Source organism: Vanessa tameamea, chromosome 14 (assembly GCF_037043105.1).
Source record: "Vanessa tameamea isolate UH-Manoa-2023 chromosome 14, ilVanTame1 primary haplotype, whole genome shotgun sequence".
NCBI classification, from domain to species: domain Eukaryota; kingdom Metazoa; phylum Arthropoda; class Insecta; order Lepidoptera; family Nymphalidae; genus Vanessa; species Vanessa tameamea.
The window spans coordinates 5339829-5346008 of NC_087322.1; the positions used below are offsets into that span (position 1 = coordinate 5339829).

A 6180-nucleotide genomic window follows, 5' to 3' on the forward strand; every position below is an offset into this window, starting at 1 on the left:
TGGCACTGGTTGGCGGACGAGCATATGGGCCACCTAATGGTAAGTGGTCACCACCGCCCATAATCAAAGGCGTTGAAAGAAATATTAACCATTCCTTACATCATCTATGCGCCACCAACCTCGGTAACTAAGATGTTATGTCCCTTGTGCCTATGATTACACTGGCTCACCCTTCTAACCGGAACACAATAATACAGAGTACTGTTATTTGGCGGTAGAATATCTGATGAGTGGGTGGGTGACCCAGACGGGCTAGCACAAAGCCCTATCACCAAGTAAAGTTTTTATTTATTTATTATAGGTTAAAGGTTTTATTTATTTATTATATTTCGTAAAAAAATATTAGCAACTGTTTTAAATGCCAGTAAATTATCATATTATTAATATTGATATTGTATTAATATAATATAATACAGTAATCGTTTGTAAAATACTCACAAATAGTTGCCTTGTAAACAATTTGCAAACGTTGTATAAAATGAAATAAAGATTGTAAGAAATTTTCGGCTAGGACTTTTTACGGGCTCATCAAATGGTAAAAAATAATACAAGCTGTTGCTATTTCAATTTGGAGGCTAAGTGAGTCAGTGTACAGACACAACGAGCATAATCTTAATTCCCATACCGACGCTCAATGGGTAAGGATTGTAAACATTAGGCCAAATTATACTATAAATTATATGGACGATGATGACCCGTTACTGTTATGTTTTCCTAACTGCCTTTCTATATTAATTAGAAAAGCCATATTGAAAATTGTATACACATTTGAATAAAAAATAATTTATAATACGTAAAATAAATGATTATTCAACATTTTAATATGTATTGCGTTTCAATCTTCGTAACGCAAACGAAGTGTAACGAAGCCAGTAAACCTTTCAGCGTATAAACATTGGCCCCTTTTTAGTTTACATGCTCTCATTGAAACGAGAATAAAATATACTTTGACATCGTTATAATCAATACCTGATAACAGTTAATGTAAAATAAAAGAAAATTGAGTTTGTGTCAAAACAAAAAAAACTGGTGGGAGGGTTTTGTTAAAGTCATAGTACTTTTGTGTTCTGGTTTGAAGAGTGAGTGAGCCAAACTACAGGCACGAGCGACAGAACATCTTAGCTCCCGAGGTTGGTGATATTGCTTACAGTACTCATGACTAGGGGCCATAGTGACCACTTACCATCAAGTAGCCCAATTGCCCTTCTATAACCATAAAAAAAGAAAAAGAAAATACAAATGTCTCGTATGTAGTTATAGTGCAACTAACAGCCCGTAAATCTCTTAAGTAGAAGATTTATACATTATTCCATCACGAAACTTCATTGTGGCTCGGATACACATCCGACGGAATTTCATTAAACACATGTTTTCTTAAATGGAATTTTATTCATCCGTGTGTCGTTTGTCACTAAAGTCATACCATGTCGGTATGTCCACTAAAGTTATTTCGTAAGATTTATATATAATTCAGTGTCTCAAAATTTTATCGATACAATAATTTTAATTGTATATTTTTTTATAGTAAACGTAGTTTAAAACTTGTGCTAAATGTCTTAAACAGGATAAAAAACTTTAAACGATTATAAATCTTAGAAGTTATAAAGAATATAATTTTAATATAAAAACATTAAGTATGAGCAAACTCAATGAACGTAAGTAATGACCGGGAAGTGCTAGATAAAAGCCTCTTGAAAATACTTGATGTACATTCCACTTCTAATTTATAAATGAATTATAAACCCAAATGAAGCACATGTAAATTCATTTCTCTTTGCGCGGAAATAAACGTGTTTTAACCACTGGCCATAACTATGAATTGAGATAGTTCACTGAGTACACGAGACAGAAGAGAAATAATTTTGCATAAGAAACATTTTACTTCTCCATTTAATTATGAGGATTAAGCCGTGGTCATACCGCTTGGCTATTGAACTAGTTGCTGCAGTTTAATATTCCCATTCATTATTTCTAACAACCATTGACTATGATAAACAAAATAACAAAGTTATAATGTAAAATTCAATCATAGAACGCCGAAACACATTTTTTTTTTTTTTTTCTAGCTGACACTAGTGCTGAATATACAGGAGCTAATATTAAATAATCGCATTATATCCAGCAAATATTATTTAGAAGAAAGATTTGTTTGTTTGTTATCGATAAACTCTGAAATGATTGAACGGATTTTAATAATTCCTTTACCATTGAAAGCTATTTAATCCTGAAGTAACACAGCTTACATTAAAGATTTCTGTATATATGTATGTAGTCTGATAGTGACTGAAGTCCAGGCGGGCAAAGCCGCGGTACAACTAATCATGTTTAGTAAACAATTTTCAATAATAGGAAGGATATATAAATATATGCAAAGCGAAACAATGTTAAGGACCTTATAAATTTTATAGACTCACTTCGTATATTACTCGAGAAATTTAAATAAAACAGCCTTTAAAGTGTAACTAAATTAATTAACTCGTAAATCTTCGAATTATAACAAAGTTGTAGTGTAATTTACTAGGACGGAAACTGAGTTAAGTATTAAAATCTAAGTGTGAATGCTTTCATTTCTCACGTCTTAGCCACATTTAGTATAATTAAAAAGAAAAAAAAAAAAGGATTTAGATTAACAACAACTTTTAACTAACAAACTATAAAATCTAAAGGAAATAATCGGTCAAGGTTAGTATTTAAAATAACTACTATTTGAGTTTTGGTCTTCAAAATGGTGAACCAGCATGTGCCGTGTCTGTTAAGGCACATTGCTGGTCTTCGTGAAGTCACTATACGTGAGCATAGAGGGCCTAATATAAAAATAAGAAAACAAAAATCATGGTACTAACACATAACACCAACACTACTGCGATGTTAGAATCTATACTAGTCTGTATTAATATCATAAATTCGACAGTATGTCTGTCTGTTACACTTACTCGGCTACACCATTGGACCCTAATATGATGAAATTTAGTACGAAACGAGCTTGAATCTCAAGGTAGGACATAGATTTTTTTATAACTAAAACATACGACCGACACGACACGTGCCCAAAAGTGGTAAAAAATATATTTAAAATTATAATATGTTCCATAAAAGTTAGTATTAATTTATCATACGAGAATAGTGAATGAGAAATAATAGAGAAAAATAATAAAGTAAGTTTAAAAACTCAACTCAAACTGCAGACAATTCACTATCTAAAAAGTATGAAACAAGAAAATATTCTCATCCTAAATTGTTATGTAGAACTGTTCAATATTCATTCGTCTAAAAAATAAATAACTTTATTGTCTTTTTAACCGAATTCAAAGAAGGAGACGGTAGGATATTTCTATTTTCGTTTGAAAAAGTTCGTCCGAAATGGTCTCATTCAATTTTCTTAAAGATCCGATGATTAGTTTCGGAAACAAGCAACGGAATTCTTCAATAAATTCCAGCATAGCCTGGACTGCTATAAAAGCCAGTTTAAATAAAAAATATAAATTATTAACAAATATTGTCTATTATTTATTTTAAAAGATAATTAAGATTTGATTTTGATATTGAATTATAATATACATAATAATATTGTGCTTAGAGAACATACCACATGTGACAGCTTATAACCTCTATGTTATTAAGTACCCACCCTAAACACGGCTATTATAATAAATTATGCTTATTAATAAAAGCCCAACTCCGAAGAAACCGTTGTGTTTTATACTAAGTTCCATCGGAATAAATGAGGACTAAATATCGACACTACTTTTTTCTTTAAATTCGATTGAACAAAATATTTGAACGGTTCTAAATTTGAACCTTTGAATAATTAGTACTAAGCTCCATTATAATTTCAATTCTAATAAAACATTCCGTTGGAATAAAATTAATTGTGAATTTAAAAAAAAGCTAATTTAATTTCGATAAAAGTTTTCTATTTAAATGTGCACTTTATTAATGATAAAATAGAAGCTATAATTAAAACGAAAGCAAAAGATTTTTCGCAGTTTTTTTTTTCAATTACAAATCAATCGTCCATCGTTCCATTTCGGTATTCCAATCCAACTGTCAATTAACACCCAACTGGCAGATATCTTCTTGTTAATGGTATAATGCTGAGATAAAAGAAGAGTAATTACGCCTGTGACGTGGCTGTGATGGTATCTTTTTTTAAATAAACGTAGATCTTATTCCATTTCCTTTTGAAATTAATGTTTATTTGAATTTAACATTCCGGAATCGTTTTAAATATTGACTTTGTTTCTTAATAAAATCAGTGACCTGTTTAATGTTATTAATTACTATTTTTTTTAATACAAAATACTATTATAGTAAGGAACATGATAGATGAAATCAGTACCTGCTTATACGGATATTAATTTATTAAGAGATGAATAAAATAAAAATATATGTATTTCTTTGTAGTTGACCAAAACTATTAAAACACTTTGTAATTATTTTTTTTAATATTTTGAAATATTTTTTAAAGAATATTATAATCATTAAATGTTACTGAAATATCATTTATAGATAAGAACTTTCTTTTGTTGTTTTTAAATATTATATACGAATGTTATAGATATAATAGATGATTATAATATAATAAAGATGTCTCTACACTGTAAATGTGAATTAAATAACATCATAGTATATTTAAGAAATCGATTATTTTTAATTGATTAATTTATAAAGTCCTGATTATAAGGAATTATTATTATTGTGTACTTTCCGATAAGAATAAGGAGTACTTTAAACTATAACAGCATAAGTACAATAACCAAATGTATCAGAATCGAACCTGTGACTTTTACGTTAGCGTATTTAGGCAGAAACAGATTCCAGAATGTTCGTAACATAATTTCATTGCCATAATTATCCCAACGATGATCCGTCGGATTTGTCAGTGCATTCAAACTTGAGATTCAAATTCTGCATATGATTCTCTTTGGCATTTCAAACGGAAATATTTTGAGCATCGTATACGTTCTATTTTTGTTTCTTTTTTTTTTGTTATGATTCCGCCGTGTTTATTGGTATTATAATACCACATAGGTATTAATTTAAAATCAATGCAGTTTTTAACGCTTAAAATTATTTACCTCTTAATATCGAATAATTAAAACAACTAAGTCAAACAATAACAGTTTATGAGTAAAGTAATCTTACCTATTATGTGTCGATATCAAAATTTCTTCGTTGTATTCGTTGTTATAATATTTCGGATAGATATTAACTATATGTACACATCACTATTAATATTATAATGTACGTTTCACTATTAAAACTACTATTTTACAGTACAATCCAAACTTGGTCCTCGTACCGGATAAATTTCTCAATAGTATACAATTAAATATTTATAAAGGATAGTAGACTGATATGAAGTTTTATTTACATTGATATTAAGGGTTATAAATGAGTTTTAAAATAAGTCTCACGATTGGACCAATAGGTATTTTTAATTAAAAGTTAAAAGGGCTTAAACAAAATATGTATAAGAAGCGAATAAAAATCTAAACGTTATAGATACTTATAATACACCACAAACACATCCACTTCGGGGCATCAATATTAATTAAATTGTAATTTGAGCGTAAAGTTGTAATCGGTCTGAAGTTTATTTTTATTATTTTCGCTCGAGTAATACACTCGTTGCAACGGTGTCCATTTTCCCATGAAAAGTAAATTTACGTCCATACGAACGGCAATGTTTTAAATACTCCGCGTGTATTCACAATTCGTGAAGGAACGCACATCCGATCACCGTGCCGCACGAGCGCGGACTGAAAGCTTTTCCTACACTTCTGAAATTGTCGCTCCTTGAGTGAAAAAGCTAACCGTATTGTCTAGCGCTTTACCAATACGAGTAAGAAGGATAGCTATATTTTTCATGTACGTATTTAAAACCATGCCTGACTGTTAGAAGGAAATGCGATGGTGTTAGTATCAAAATAAACATGCAGTGAACTGTCTGCTTTTGGTAAGTCGCATTAAAGTGAACGCAGACAAGGTATAATACGAAAGAATAAAATCGGATGTGTAACTACTTGCATGTTACTTGGAAATTCATGAAGTTTGTAGTTATATAATTGTACTCAAATATTATGAATCAAGGTTAATGACCTAGCTTATGCTACTGTTAAAAGTTAACAAATATAATTAATGCTATTAACGCGAGGCTCTCTTTTGCTTAACAATTAT

General features: G+C 30.0%; 1 protein-coding gene across 13 annotated transcripts in view; it reads right to left on the reverse strand.

Annotated features, from left to right (window-relative positions):
• LOC113398625 (small conductance calcium-activated potassium channel protein) overlaps window positions 1-5771 on the reverse strand; it is a 238953-nt gene extending 233182 nt beyond the window's left edge. For 10 of the 13 annotated variants that reach the window (XM_026637475.2, XM_064216875.1, XM_026637469.2 and 7 more), the window contains exon 1: window positions 5146-5770. The gene's annotated coding sequence lies outside the window, so the exon portion shown is untranslated. Of the gene's footprint in view, window positions 1-5145 lie in introns of all 13 variants that reach the window. The other 3 variants (XM_026637464.2, XM_026637465.2, XM_026637466.2) reach the window with 1 other exon arrangement.
• Between the last annotated feature and the right edge of the window lie 409 nt (window positions 5772-6180).